The sequence below is a fragment of the Diuraphis noxia genome, unplaced genomic scaffold (genome assembly GCF_037042655.1).
Source record: "Diuraphis noxia isolate RWA-SAM2 unplaced genomic scaffold, SU_Dnox_SAM2 contig0001, whole genome shotgun sequence".
Classification (NCBI taxonomy): Eukaryota; Metazoa; Arthropoda; class Insecta; order Hemiptera; family Aphididae; genus Diuraphis; species Diuraphis noxia.
The window spans coordinates 37,155,678-37,168,716 of record NW_028301711.1 but is presented as its reverse complement, the minus strand read 5'-3'; positions in this window follow the sequence as shown (position 1 = coordinate 37,168,716).

Sequence of the window (13,039 nt, the reverse complement as noted above, 5' to 3'; positions counted from 1 at the left end):
TTATATATTATTTTTCTCCCGTTATCTCAGTCCGTAATTACCGTCACACACATCAGCCGCATTACCTAATTATACGACCGCCGACCGCTCGCGGTCGTTACAGGCTCAAGGCCTCCCGATACCTCTCACCTTATCAGTATTCGTAATGAGTTCATCGTCCAAAACTAACATCACTGCCACAAAGCTAATCAACAAACCACCTATATCACCATTAATTCTCGTTAAAACTAAAATACCACAAACTAGCAATAAGTCACCAGATGACCTTTCCGACAGTGATGATATCTGGCAAACAGTAGACTCAAATAAACGAATCAGATCACCGCTTACCAAATCTCCTCCATACAAAAAAGTAGACTCTAGCATTTTCATCTCAAAAAACCGCTACGCACCGCTCTCATCTACCTCGGCAATTGAAAATGAAAATGAAACTCAACGTATGGAAATCTCATCTGAACAGCCCACTGTTATCAATAATGATACGAATATTATCAAAATAAATCTTCCACCCCCTATCTTCATTGAAGAAGAGGACTTAGATTTCAATACCTTATGTCTCAAACTTAAGGAATTGACAGACACCTCCAGTTTTGTTTGCAAAAGTACCACAAAAGGTGTTAAAATACAAACATTTAGCTCCGAATCCTACAGATCAGTAATCAAATTTTTTAAAGAGCAAGCTGTCTCCTTCCACTCATACCAACCAAAAGAAAATAAACCGTTCAGAATCGTTATACGTAATCTTCACCCTTCTACTGATAAAAACTTTATCTCCAAAGAACTATCAGAACTTGGGTTTCAAGTCAAAAGCATAACAAACGTACTTCATAAATCCACAAAAACTCCGTTGCCCCTATTTTTCGTCGACCTAGAACAATCCGAGTCAAATCAAGACATCTTTAAATTAACACTTCTCTGTTACTCCAAAGTCAAAGTCGAGACACCCCATATTAAAAAAGAAATCCCCCAATGCCAGCGATGCCAGCGATGCCAGTCTTACGGCCACACTCGCAGTTATTGTTTTCATAACCCAAGATGCGTACGGTGTGGTAACAACCACGAATCAACTCAATGTCAAAAAGACCGTACTGAACCAGCCAAATGCGCTCTCTGCAGTGGCTCGCATCCGGCAAATTATAGAGGCTGCCAAATTCACAAAGACCTACTGAAATACAGAAAACTACATCTCAACCCTTCACAAAGATATAAAAAAGTTCATCAATTCTCCTCTGAAACAAATACCACCCAAGAGATCCCCAATTCTCAAAATTTTTCACTTCTTTCCAAAACCCCCACCAACAGCATTCCACCGGGTAATCATAGAAACCACTGGTCCAAAAATGATATACCTGCCGAAAATAACCTAACCAATCAACTTTATTCCTTCATTAATGAACTAAAGTCATTAATCAACCCTTTGATCTCGCTACTCACGACGGTCATAGAGAAATTCTTCAAGGATGGACGCTAATCATCTGATTAAACCTATCACCATTTTAGTATGGAATGCAAACGTTATACTAAACAATACAAACGAACTACAACTATCATTAATTGAAAATCAAGTCGACATAGCCATGATTACTGAAACTCATCTTACAAATAAATCGACCTTAAAAATATATGGATATAACATTCTGAGAGCAGACCACCCAGACGGCACCGCTCATGGTGGGGCAGCGTTAATCATCTCTAATAAAATAGCGCACACTCCATCTCTTCCCTGTACATCGATCGATATACAAATAATTGGCACTTCCTTGCTTATTAACTCTATTCCGGTTTCCATTGCATCTGCTTATCTCCTCCCAGGCCGAAAATTCCCTAATAATGAGCTCCTTTTATATCTAACACAGATTAATCATTCATTCCTACTTGGAGCCGACTTTAACGCTAATCACCACAGTTGGGGCTGCTCAACAAGCGATTTTTGGACATTTGATATTTATGTGAAACCGTAATCGCAAAATCACCACTACCAACAGCACAACTCGCGTATTTATATTATTTATTAATTTAATTCCGTACATTAATTTGATTTCGTAATTTTTTTTTCTGGCTGAATGAACTTATTCCCGGTCAATAAACACACATTATTTATACTACGTTAACACTTCGTTTTCGCGCGGGATAAATTCTTGGAAGTTTGGTGGAAATAATAAATCGGTTTTAAAGGTCTTATGAAAGTCACGATTAATAATTTAATGACGACAGAAAACGTTAAAAATAAATGAATAATCATGAACTATATTCATTGGTAAATATTATAAAGCTGAAAAAATCCTTAGAACATGATGAAAAATGCTCATTCAAAGTCAACAATACAAATCACAAAGCATGCATCGTTTAATACTATATTGTATCATGTACCCGCATACCATAATAATTCTGTAATTTAAAATCTAACCAAACCATAAACCTGTAAAATAATATGCTTTTTAACAAAAAAAGCGTTTTAATTGACTTCACTGTTCATGCTATGGTATGATAACACCATAACACTAAAATTATTATTAACACTATTGATTTAGAGTGTTTCACTGATTTTAGTCACTTTTGCTTTAAAAAATTTTATATAATTTTAGTTCACCACACAGTATTGTAACCACTACGTTTGGCCGATATTCGATACGAATTCAATAATTTGTAACCTAATTAAAATCTTTAACGATGTTAAATTTTGAAAATTTCATAACGCATGAAAAATTTTGTAACAGATGTGTTTTATAAATAATATACGTGGACGCTCGTATGACATAATGTCTCAAAAAAACATTCTTATCTAATTTCAAGTCTCTAACTTTTGTTAATATAACCTATCTTTAAATTTTAATTTAACTTATCTATTGCACTCAACAAGCCAAATTATTAGCTTGAATATAACTTGGTATTGATTGCACAAGTTAGGAATATGTTATTGTAAATAAATAAATATGTTTATAATTATTTTGATTTAAATATTTGGCATACCTAGTAAAATATAATATTAATATAATTCATTATTCTTATTGTTCCTAGAGAAACAGATTGTAATAATAATAAATTAGTTTTTAACAAATAACTATTTTTCACACACGCACACACACACACACACACACACACACACACACACACACACACACACACACACACACACACACACACACACACACACACACACACACACACACACACACACACACACACACACACACACACACACACACACACACACACACACACACACACACACACACACACACACACACACACACACACACACACACACACACACACACACACACACACACACACACACACACACACACACACACACACACACACACACAAGTCGTAATTATGTGACTTTTGTGCATTGATATTTGATACGATTCTCTCTCTCTATCCGGTTTTTAAAGGTCATTGAGGCCCATTACCGCAACATAAATTTTCTACCACCTGTCTCTATCCTGAGCTACTGCTTCCATATCTTATATTATAAAATAAAATAAATTAATTAATATTCCAAATTCTTCCAAATCCTTTTGGAAAAAGACTATAAGATTAACTAAAAAACTATAAGATTATAAAACGCAATTTTAATCCTAACGTATTTGTTTTGGTATAGATGAAACTAAACTGTCAGCGTTGTTGATATAAGATTTATAGCATTCTTATTTTTTATTATTTTCAACAGTAAAATTGTTTTAATTTTTTTATATCTAAAATAAATAATATAATTTCGATTATTTTATAAAAAGAGTATTATGAGTGTTGAAAATATCAGCAGTCAAAAAAACTATATATTGATGACAATATGAATTTCAGCTCATTACAATAGAACCTTAAATAATGGTCAGTTCTCAAAAGTGGCTAATTTTAAATAAAACCTCTAAACAGTAGATTTTATTAATCACAGAATAAAAGTGGGTTACCACAAACTGATCCGTAGGTAGTTTTTATTTTACCACACGTTAATTGAAAATTTGTAATAAAAATTCAATTTAACTTTTATATAATTTCCTCTTTGTTGATGTCTTATTTTTATAAAAAAATATCTTATTTGTGATGTCATTAACTGCATTTTGAACCTAACGTTTGTAATGTTTGATTCATTTTTAAGTATATAATGTTTAATCTATTAAGACTAGATTTGGAATTTTTTCATCCACATCATTATAAAAATGTATTTATTATTATTAAAAACATAACGAGAAATAATCTATTATTAATGTATACATTAAATACATAATACATATAAATGTATCTAAGAGAGCTTGTAGGTAATCATGTTATGAATAGATAATGAAATGGTGTTCGTAAATCAATTTTATATTCTGATACTATGTGGATACTGGATACCGGCAATCGCATGGCAGTAAACTTTTTTAAATGCAAAATAATTGTAGTATCTACTAACTTCCGAATATTTTTTTTTTAAGGTATATCTACTATTTAAAACAAAGTTGCATTCTGAAATAAATAAATAATTAGAATCAGAATGTTATTTCATAAATTTTAGTTCAATAATATATAATACACTCATATACTATATTTTGTTGATATTAATAAGATAATTACCTAATGAAAAAAAAGTAAATCATGATTTATTTTCAACATATATTTTTTTTTTTTTAAATCATAATTTATCATACACTAAATCTAAAAACTAATATAAACCATTATTTACTAGGAGATATCACGTTTGACATTTATAGTATAATTTCCAATAAAACACTCTTATCATACACATAACTTGCTCCATAATTAACACATTTACGTAAAATATGGTTATTTATATATCTACAATATTATAGCGAAGGTTTATAAAATTTTGAGCGTGAATGTACAACATTATTTTTTTTCAAATGATTATTCATATGTTCTTACGGTAATATTTATTATGGTGTAATAAAATCATTTTGAATAAAAATAAAAAGTAATGAATTATAATATTAATATATATACAGAAAGTTCCACAAAGCTAAATTTATAATGGGTTTAACAGTAATATTATATAAATTGCATTACTTATTATATTGAACATTTAATTATGTATCACTCCAAGATAATTCTGCAGGCTGTCTGTATTATAATAAGCATACAGCACAATTTATTATGTCATGATATCATGAAATTAAAATACACTCATCGCTCCGCTCAGAATTGAAAATGATTACCTTGGTACTCGTACTTGAATACCTAGTCACTACGTATTCAAATAATTCTTCATTACACTGTAATCCTTTGTTATTATAATATTTAAAATGATAATATAAATAAATTCATTACCACATATTATTTTTAATTTTATAAATTTATATTTGTATGGCAATTTTAAAATATTTAGCATTATGCATTTGTGAAAACAGCAGAAACTAAGTTTTGTTAAATAGTCATGATTATATTTGCTAATGGTTCTGATGGTACATTTTTTCTTTTTAAAACGTTGATGGTAGATTCATCAATTTAGTTTTGGATGATTATTTTTTTTTTAAATATGACCTTCTGAAGTTTAGTGACTGCACGAACAGTTATAATTAAAATTACTATAATACATTTAACTAACTTGTACTTTTTTTTTTTAATTACAATTTTATACGATTTTACATATTTTACAAATTTAAGTCAAGAATCTCATTGGACACATACCAATCAAATTACATTTTAATCCATGTAACATTGTTATACGGTAAACTAAGTCTTATTTGAGTTTATTTGTATTTCAATATTGAATATTTTATAATAACAACTACAATGCTATGGATTAATAATAATATTTCATTCGTAAAAGTCGACTCTTCGATTACAACGTTGGCTGAAGAAACTATAATTTATAAATAATAATAGTATTATAATACTATGTTTTCAACTAACCAAGTATCTATTATATAGTATAAACGTAATATTTGATGATATAGTGTACATTACGCAACGATGAACAGTATAACAAGAAGATAATATGTGCATTTTACAGGTTTAATGTTCTTAAAAATGTCAGTAAGTAATAAAACCTAGATAACACGGCGTCATGATTCGGCAATATAGGTACACCGATATGGTGTATCCGTTTTCCGAACTCTCGTGAGAAAAAATTACTCGCTGATAAAAAAAAAAATACGCATATTAGAAAAGTGATGTAAAAACCTGAGTTGATGATTTTATAATAACATACAGCTTTAAATATAATATTAACATACTCAAGAGGCTTAATCCCTATTATAAAATAAGCCATTAGGTATTGTTATACGTAGCACCTTATAACCTCACACACATACATGACATAATGTAGTATAGCCATGTGAAGCACCGAACATTTCTATTGTGTACTACTATTACTTATTCTATCTGTATATTGACCTCTAAAACAGTATCCATTACTCCAGACCTCCATGGTAGTTTTCATCATTTTATATTCACCTATAATATTTGTAACTTATAATACCATGAGTGAACAACCTTGGTCAATGGTGATATTCAAATTTAAAGAGATCGCCACAACCTCCCAGGCACGGATTCAGTAAGTGGTGGAGGGGGTGGTCGCCCCCCCCCCCCTAAGCTGTGTTTTGTTTAGGGAAAATGCCCAGTAAAAAGAATTAAAACTAATTTTAACACGTTGAGTGCCACGGTTGACGGGTAGTAGACAAATTATCAATTTGTATACGCATCTTTATGGCAATATATGGCCTTATAATTTACTCGGTTATCACAGCAATTCTTCTAAATCAATTTATCAATTGATTACAAAGTTGTATTTAACATAACTGTTTCGTGTAAACTCATATATGCGCTATTGCCCACATAATATATTTTATTTTGTATGTGAAATATTCACCCCCTCCCCCCCCACCATAATTTTGGGCTGGATCCGCCCATGCAAACTCCCGTTGCTTCTTCAAGTTGCTTTAAAAAACAAATACAAAATTGTTTTATATATTTTTCTCATACATTATTTATAATATATCTTGTTTGACTCACGGTTATGACTTATGACATATGACTACAATTTCAATTATAGAATTAGTTGAAAATATAAAATATACGTAGAGATATATATTTTTTTTTAAATAACTTTTAAACCATATCATATTAAAGTATTTATTAGATATTAAATTTATTAAAATATTGTAAACGTAAATCCGTAAAATAAAGCAAAGTTTATCAATCTTGGTCTATAATATACGTATACGTAAAAGTACAGCATAATACCACCGGCCGAGTGACAACGGGTGGTTAATCTCCGTGTCGTCCACAATATAATATCGTGTCTTAGTCCCCTCCGGAAGCTCAACATGACGCATTTGGGCACATTGAATTTTTGTTACCTAAACTGCACCGTAAACAAGAGTTTTCAAGCAATATAATAGTATTATTTCTGTATGACTATATCAATCATCATTACATTTAAATCAATACCGGAAACTGCACCAGTATGATGGCATGATATCATTTTTTTTTTTTTTGGAACTTTTATTTATAATACAATTTATATAAATATTATATAATATTATATCGAAAATGAGTCTCCACTTAATTTGATTTTGCTTAAAAAATATACGTTTATAAGCGTACGTAGTTTTACTATTAAAAAATTGAAATTATTGATAATCAATGTTTTTTTTTTTTAATAATTACTTCACTGGTATTGCTTCAAATCGTGCAAAGTTTTACAGTCATTCGTTGTTAGGAAAACTTCCATTCACTTGTATTAAATTATTATTATCACTATTATATTTTGCCTCTCACGAGACTGTATATGTATCATGTAGACACAACATGCTACACAGTATTTGTCCCCACCAATAACTTTAAAGTTTTTTTTTTCACATATCAATAACCAATATTTTTGGTTCTAAGCGCGGGGTGGTGAATATATGATTTAACAATGATAATGTATATTTTTTTTTTCGTATATATGCACAATAAGTAGTTCAAATAATATTTTTGATTTTAAATTTGAGTATCTTCACTATTGATAAAGTGAATCGAGAAAACCCCCAGACGAAATCAAGTTCGTTTTTTTTATATAACTAAAAACTAATAATCGTTAATATTTTAAATTCTCAACGCATGTTAATATTATCATTTTCTATACACCATTTATTTTTTTTAAATATTTGACTCTAAATGAGCTATATTTATAAACATAATATAATGTTTATTTTTATTCGTTATTATTATAGATTGAAAAATATCTACTAGGTCAATATTTAAAAAAATGTAATACAAGGTTTTTCATTAGTTGTTAAAAGTATTTAACAGTTAAAAATATTAAAAATAATACGCACGATTTTTATATAAGTATTAAGAGCTTAAAATTTATCAAAATCTTGAATATTTGCAGATTGCATTTTTGTTTTTATATCCAAGGATTGAGAATCTAAAACTAGATAATTCATAACCAGCTTATACTATCACTAAAAAATCTTATTAAAAATATATAATCATAATTTGTTTTCATTGATATTTTTAAGTCAAATTTATTTCAGAAAAAGTGGTTTTTTATACGAAGCATAATGATCTTGGTTTGTTTTAATTTAAAAATATTATTGGCCAACTGTTTTCACTCAAAGTCGTTCTTCTATAAATTCTTAATGATGCACTAAAAAATAAATGAATATTATGTATTACGTAGCGGACTACACGTTTGAAATGCACGTATGAAGTGTGAACTATAATAATATAATCCAAAGTTGTAACTACATCGTATCGCATATGTTGCATTTATATTATTTTAATGTATAAAGTAAATCATTCTATGTCACGTTAATATTGATAATAGAAAGATGTATATAATATCAATTACGTTTGACCATGGTCCATTAATGAAATTAACTACTATATTGTGTTACATGACATAGTATTAATAGGTAGTAGATTTTATGATGTACCTTTAAAATAATAATGCAAACTAAAGTAGTTACATATGATAGAAAGTTTATAATCAATTATAAGTAACCTAAACAAAAGCAATATATTGTACCTACAACCTACGCGTATAATATTAGGCATTGAATACACCTCACCGTTGAAATGGATGAGTTAATTTGATTCATTAATAGATAATTGAAGATATACGAAAAATGATTCTGAGAGGAGAACGCATTATGGTATGTCAGCAAATATTACTAAGGATATTTATTATTTCCAATTAGACATATTGTGTTTAATAATCATAAAAAAATTAGAACATTGTAAACTATTATTTCATATTACACAACTTCACGAGCTGTTGTTATTAAATTATAAATTAATACTGACATACACTAAAACGATGTAAATAGCTTCATAGAATAAATTGCTTAAAATTAATCTAAATATTTTCAAAATTTCATTAAGAATATAAAATAGTAATATCTGTAACGTATAAAAGTATTAAGTCCTTAGTTCCTCACAAGGAATACATTTTAAATTACAACAAATTATCTAAAATTGTCATTTGTTTCGTTTAAATATCAGATTATCAAGGTTTTGGATATTTAATCATACGTGGGAAAGGCATACATATTATTCTTCCTCATGGTAGTGGTATTCATGTATTCTAAACAGGACACAGAGCGAGAGAGTTCTAGGAAAGGCTGTACCATTGTGTCAACTAAATATTAGGGATCTTATACTAAATTATTAAGCATATTGTATTAAACAAATTTTATTCATTTTTAACTACAAAATAATTTTCGTTTTGAGTTCTTGACGAATTTTGTCAGCATTTGAACTTAGATTCTTATGATATTTATTTGTTTAGGCTACAGTGATAGGTAAATACTAAGTAGTAATTATATTTATTATTTAACACTGTCTATCATAGTCTATAGATATAGGTAGGTATTACAAAATATTGTGGCTGGTAATGAATTGGTTCCCGAGCTCTAACCTCACATGCCGAATTGGTTCTCGTTTGAAAAAGGTATTTTATTAAGGTAAGCTGAATTGGTTCTCGTTTAAAAAATGTATTTTATTAAGTTGAGCCGAATTGGTACCCGTTTAATTACGCACATTTTCCTTCTCAATTTTACAGGCTTAAGACTATCAACTTAAAAGTAGGCTTGGTTAAAAATGTGCGTTAATGTGTGTTATAAAAAAAAAAATGATATAATAACTACAATTTTAAATCGTTGATTTGGATGTAAAAAAAAGCAGTCAAAAACTTCGTTTCTCGATGAACATTTTTCACTATAACCATGCAATAAAAATAAAAACATTATAGCCTGTATCTTCAATACCATTTTTATACGATATAATATAATACCGATGTATAAAATCAAAAGATTAGGAAAGAATGGTATTTGTAAATTTATAATATTTTATTGTGATACAGTGAAGATAGTTATAGGTATGTATTAATGTAATCATTAAAACAATAAACTATCATATGATAAAAAAAAAAAAATATATTTATATATAATTAATTGAAAAAAAAATTAAAACGTGATGACGTAAAATATCACGGTGGCTATAGACGGTTAAATTGGAGTGTAGATTTTTCATAATTATAATTAAATGTTACGTTTTTACGTTTTGAAATTTATTAATTTAATAGTGTTGTTATTTATGAGAGGGATGGATTTTTGGGCTTATTATTTTACACCATAATATATCCCACTGTGAGCTAAGCAGCTTCAATGGGGTGCAGATACAAGACTTAACCACACTGCATCGTTAACAATGTATCAAACCGTCTACAGAATATTATCAATGTACCTACAAACTGCGTATACTAGAAGAAACCAAGAAGATTAATCATAAGAATTATTCATAAATCATTTCGTGGAGTGAATATTGTTACTAAATCCTAGAGGAATGCAAACCACAACGTATAATATGACCTGTAAACGTATGAATACCATATGTTTATTTTTATCAACATTTATAAGACTATACATATTATACTATTTATTAAATGTTAAATACATTTTTTAGTTTCATTAGGAGTTTAATGTTAAATCCATTATTATCAGACAAAAATACGTTACTTTGTTGTCAGAAGATTGAACTGAGTGAGAAAAAAATATGTTAAAATACATAGTGATAAGAAGTTAGAGTATTTTATTAAAATATCATTGTCAGTTATTGGCTTATAAAACATATAACACCAAATATTTTAATTGAGCACCATGGTGTTATTTTTTTATAGTTCCAGTTGGTACCTCATTGATTTAGAATCCGATCACATAAATATCTCTTTTCAATGACATAAATAGGATACTTGAAAATGAAAATAAATATTTATTTATGTTTTTATCAAATTAATTGTTTACTGCGTTACTTTTTGAGATATATATATATACACTGGATGCGTATTGGTGTGGTCGAAAAGAAAATAACTTTTCTTAAGTACTTATAACGATCGATTGTTGAATAAAGTATTTTTTCATCAGAATTACAGGCATTAGAAAAAGACCAAATGCATACAAAAGTTATCTCACTATCTTTCTTCAATCATAAGAAAAACAAAACAAAAAAATGTAATCAAATACGTCCATTTTATAGTTTGAAATGTTCAGTGAAAAATATATTGTCTTTTTAAACTGTTTTAATAAACATGACGTTGATGTAAAGTAATTATAAATAAAAACTATGTACAATACGTTTTGATAATAAATTAAACACCATATTCAAGAAATCACCTCTCCGTTTTAATAATTTCATGAATACTATTTGATAATTAGAAAACATAGTAACGAAATCAAAAAAAAAAAAAAAAATTCTGATGGAAGATAACTAATATAAATGTATTTTAATTATATATAATTATATTATTATATACGTAAGGAGTTGTATTTTGAATTTATAAAAACAAATGTTTACCTAACCACGTGTATAGTTGCATACTTTGAGCATAATAGTGTAGCTATTGAATTCATAACGATGTGTGCTTTTGTGAAAAGTTACACAGAAATGTTAAAGTACAATCTTATCTCCAAATCTTAAAATGTTGAACACAAATTCTGTAATCAATGTTTTTTCTGCTAAATCTTGTACCGTGTGCTGAATACAGAAGAACTCAATTTCGTATGAAGATTGTTATGGGTGAACTTTTGGTGAATTTATTTTTTACAAAACTTTTCAGTTTATATTTTTCATCATTCATATTGTTACTATAGTAAAACGTAAATACAGAAACTCTAATGTACAAACTCCTATGCCCTAGTGATAACGTGAAGAAAATATCTTTACCAGCAGTCTGTGTTTATGGCAACACGGATATTAAGTGTTTACTGACTAAAACGATTTGTATAATAGTTGTTGTACATAATATATTATGCATAGAATTTGAATTAACGATTCTTTTTCATACTGTATCTGCCAACTTTGTTTTCGTTAGGTGAGGAGCACTGTATACAATTATAAGTTGTGAGTTGTGACTAAGGTGTAGACGTTCTTATTGCACTAAAACGTAGTCAGATTAACGTTAAAAATTATTTTCGGTTTTCCTGGTACATATTTAAATATTCAACGCCGTTATAAAATATAAAACACATAAATTGAAATTTGAATATTTATCATTGGAAAACAAATAATGAAGCAATACTTATTTTTTTTCAGACTAAAAATGACAAGGCAAATATTCTTGAGGATTTCCAACACGTTTAACGCATTTTTAATATTTAATTTATTCTCATTAAAATAATTGTTAACTAAAGATTTACATAAAATTGTACTAACAGTGTAAAACGAAAAAGCCAAATATATTCCATCATAAACAAATTTAATCTTGATTGCTAATTTGATGAAATGCGCACTTGGGACAAACTTAACTTTAAACATTAAAAATAAGAAAAAAATCAATGAAGCCTATTATACTACAAAGTAATGATGAAATATCAAATACTTTTAAAGCAAAAAAAAATGATAATTTTCTTAAGTTAATAGTGTTTAATATGCATTTATGAGTGCTTGGTCATCATGCTTGTATTTATGGAGTATACTTAAGGGTATATCTCCATAAATTTATTTTAGGCTTATAGTTACAACCTTGCACTTCCAGACGGATAATGTAATATCTGGTACTTGAGAATATTGTATTAATCTCATTTAATGTAAAATTTAAAAAAAAAAC